Here is a 4618-nt window from a genome sequence, read left to right as displayed (position 1 = left end):
GCATAATGAGACTTTCAGGCTCTGTTAGTTTTCATCTCCTTTTGCTGTGCTCCTGAAATTGCTCTCAGATAGAAAGCCAGGTGATTGTAAGCTCACTTCCTGTTTCCTTATCTCCGGAATAAGTCACCCATTATATATCATCCAGTACATGAAATTAATTGTTTTATATGTATTTTGTGTAGTTTTATAGTTGTTTACAAGTGGAGATTAAGTCTAAAGTCTGTAGGATACTTTTAAAGAAAGAAAATTGACCTTCAATTCAAAAAAATAAGTGTTTGAGTCTCAATTTGCCCATAATACAGGTGTGCTACATTTTTTCTGAGCATAGATGTCCCATCTTGGGAGGCCCCCCCCTGATCTTACATGCTAGGCTGAAGACTTCTGTCTTATCTTTCTAGTACTCTAAATTTCCTTTTTGGTGTTCCTATCCTATCCTACTTGTAATTATGTGTTATTACCTGTCTTCTCTGAGAAACTGCAAGTTCTTAGGGAGCAGAATATATGATGTCCATTTTGTTCACTAATCTGCGGAGTCTAAAACAGGATCTTGAGCATAGACTTTCAACAAATATTAGTGAGATAAATATGTGCATATTAAAAATAAGTTTATAGTATCAATTATTATTACCAGCTCAATAACTTTGGGAACATATCTCATAGAACCTCAGTTTCCCTTATCTGGAAATTAAAGAAACGATTACATATTATCAAGGTCCCTTACAGTCCAAAATTTTGTTTCTTTGATTGGTAATGAAGAAAATACAATCATTTTAATTCTAGGAGTATAAATGAGAAAAAAAATTCAAGGAGATTAACAATATATCTAAAATTACAAAGCTAATAATTTAGTAAAGAAGATGAGACTTAAATTCATTTGGCAATTAACCATACTCTGTTTTGAGACATCCCTTCTGCTATAATTTAATTCCTGCATCACATTTTTTCCCTGTATATTTATGTCTTGCTTTCTTATCTAGATTGTGAACTTCTTGAAGGCCAGAACCAGGTATATATTTTTGGAATTTCCCACAAAGCTCTATATATGACCTACAGAAAGTAGTGAACAAGGCATGTTTATTTCTTTGATTTTATTCTCTGTAAGAGATTTAAACTTGGGCTGCACACCTAGAACTATCTTCCTTAAAATGTCTCTGTACATCATGCTCCATACAGGAGATGTCCTAGGTAAGTGGTCAGTAATCAAAGCTGGTTTGTTAGACTAATGAATAGTTGATGTAGCAGTATTCCAGGCTTTGAACCCCTCACACTGGAATCTTCTAACCTGAAGGCTGCAACACCAAAGCACCAGTTCAATCTGAAAGAATGGTGCCAGGAAATCTACATATATGTGTATAAAATTCACCCCTCCTAACTTGCTCCTCCTCTTGTAGTCTTTTTTTTTAAATTTATTTTTTATTTATTTTCAGCATAACAGTATTCATTATTTTTGTACCACACCCAGTGCTCCATGCAATCCGTGCCCTCTAGAATACCCACACCCTGGTACCTTGACCTCCCACTCCTTCAAAACCCTCAGATTGTTTTTCAGAGTCCATAGTCTCTCATGATTCACCTGCCCTTCCAATTTCCCCCAACTCCCTTCTCCTATCTCCCCATATCCTCCATGCTATTTGTTATGCTCCACAAATAAGTGAAACCATATGATAATTGACTCTCTCTGCTTGACTTATTTCACTCAGCATAATCTCTTCCAGTCCCATCCATGTTGCTACAAAAGTTGGGTATTCATCCTTTCTGATGGAGGCATAATACTCCATAGTGTATATGCACCACATCTTCCTTATCCATTCATCCGCTGACGGGCATCTTGGTTCTTTCCACAGTTTGGAAACCGTGGCCATTGTTGCTATAAACATTGGGGTACAGATGGCCTTCTTTTCACAACATCTGTATCTTTGTGGTAAATACCCAGGAGTGCAATGGCAGGGTCATAGGGAAGTTCTATTTTTAATTTCTTGAGGAATCTCCACACTGTTCTCCAAATTGGCTGCACCAACTTGCATTCCCACCAACAGTGGAAGAGGGTTCCCCTTTCTCCACATCCCCTCCAACACATGTTGTTTCCTGTTTTGTTAATTTTGGCCATTCTAACTGGTGTAAGGTGATATCTCAATGAGGTTTTAATTTGAATCTCCCTGAGGGCTAGTGATGATGAACAATTTTTCATGTGTCTGATAGCCATTTGTATGTCTTCATTGGAGAAGTGTCTGTTCATATCTTCTGCCCATTTTTTTAAATTATTTTTTTATTTTTTTATAAACATACATTTTTATCCCCAGGGGTACAGGTCTGTGAATCACCAGGTTGATATGATTATCTGTTTTGTGTGTATTGAGTTTGAGGAGTTCTTTATAGATCTTGGGTATCAACCTTTTGTCTGTACTGTCATTTGCAAATATCTTCTTCCATTCCGTGGGTTGCCTCTCTTTGTTTTCTTGACTGTTTCCTTTGCTGTGCAGAAGCTTTTGATTTTGATGAAGTCCCAAAAGTTCATCTTCGCTTTTGTTTCCTTTGCCTTTGGAGACATATCTTGAAAGAAGTTGCTGTGGCCAATATCAAAGAGATTACTGCCTATGTTCTCCTCTAGGATTCTGATGTATTCCTGTCTCACATTGTGGTCTTTTATCCATTTTGAGTTTATCTTTGTGTACGGTGTAAGAGAATGGTCGAGTTTCATTCTTCTACATATAGCTTCCCAGTTTTCCCAGCACCATTTATTGAAGAGACTGTCTTTTTTCCACTGTATATTTTTTCCTGTTTTGTTGAAGATTATTGGACCATAGAGTTGAGCGTCCATATATGGGCTCTCTACTCTGTTCCACTGGTCTATGTGTCTGTTTTTATGCCAGTACCATGCTGTCTTGGTGATCACAGCTTTGTAATAAAGCTTGAAATCAGGTAACATGATGCCCCCCATTTTATTTTTGCTTTTCAACATTTCCTTAGCGATTTGGGGTCTCTTCTGATTCCATACAAATTTGGATTATCTGCTCCAGCTCCTCTTCTAGTCTTTATTGCATCCTCCACCCTGGCATCAGATTAATTTTTATCAGAACTTTACATAATCAGATATTAAAATTCCATGTATTTCCTAGGATAGAGAGATAACAGAAATGTGTAAATTTTTGGTCATAAAACAATAGGGTGGGTGATTTCTATACCAAACTTATGATAAGCAGGCCCTACCTAGAAAGAATAAATTAATTTTTAAATGGTAATAAAACACTTTCTTGAGCAAAACATCTGTACATTGACTTCAGCCTGAGGTCTGTGTGTTCCCTACTTTGTTTTATATCATGACTGTGTTCAAATGTCTGAAATATCTTCTATCCAACTTTATGGAAATATCCATATTTATCTGGAATCTGGGCATACAAGGTCTTCAATGATTAATCCCATCCTACTCTCCAGGTTTCTTTTCCCTTCTGCTTCTATGTATCCTCCTATATTCCTATCTAACTCTGCTGTTGACTATACTTCCAAGTAGGCAGCACTTTGTTATCTGTATTTCCTCAGATCATCCAATTTGCTTGCAATACAGTCTTAATATTTTTTTTTTTTTTTTAGTGAAACAAGACTATTGGAATCCAGAAAATGTCTCAGCTATACACCCTTCACAATTAGGATTTTCTAATTATTCTTACAGAATGTATGTTTACTTTTCCCTTTATTTACATAGCCCATTAGAGAAAATTTTTATTCTCTCCTTGAAGCCCTTTTATGTATTTTTACCACCAATTCACAGATCAAAAAACTAAAACACTGAAAGCTAAGTGAGTTGACTAAGTGTATGGTTATCATCCTAATAAACGACTTATAAAATTTTACCTAGACTTGCAGACCCAGTATTTGTCAACAAATCTATCTTTTCTATTGGTTTTAAAATTCTTTGTGACCATGTGCCTTACCTTTCCAAATTTTTATACAATCCAGAGCACTCCTTACAATGCTTGGATCATAATAGAAGATCATTGAACACTCAAGACTTGAATGGAGTTTATGCTAAGTAATGTGTGTGTGTGTGTGTGTGTGTGTGTGTGTGGTGGGAAGGGAATAGCATCTACAGCAACTGGTGGGTGATAAAGGGAAAGAGAGCTTGTGAGCCTAAAGATGTTTCAGATAACAATCGCTGGTTTCCCCTAAACTTTTTTAAAAGCACAATTTCCTCATTGATTGTGATTACCTGCCACCCTTTGGTCCATTTCTATCTTTAACTCACCCCTGGATCCACCCATTTTCTTGTTAAGCTGCTTGAATGCAAACTAACCCTTTAGTACAACAGAAGATTTGCTGACACACATGATGACATTGATTCCTGAGCAAAAATGAATCTGCTCTGCAAAAGTTCTAAGGAACATACATACAAATGTCCATGCACACCCAATAGCTTTTTTTCAGAAGTCATCAAACAAAATTCTACTACACAATCAGTGAGATGAGTCCCAGATGCTGAAATGGTTTCCATGGAAACCATTCAGCATGCTTTGCAAAAATAGCATGTTCTGAACATGAGAAAAAGTGAAATAGTAGCTTGAATCCCATGTAATCTCTCCCCACCACTAATTTAGCCTATTAGTATCTGGGACATGGCTTTAGT

This window comes from Mustela putorius, unplaced genomic scaffold, assembly GCF_011764305.1.
Source record: "Mustela putorius furo isolate JIRA1106 unplaced genomic scaffold, ASM1176430v1.1 tig00000460_pilon_pilon_pilon, whole genome shotgun sequence".
Taxonomy (NCBI): Eukaryota; Metazoa; Chordata; class Mammalia; order Carnivora; family Mustelidae; genus Mustela; species Mustela putorius.
Note: the sequence above shows the minus strand (reverse complement) of the source record.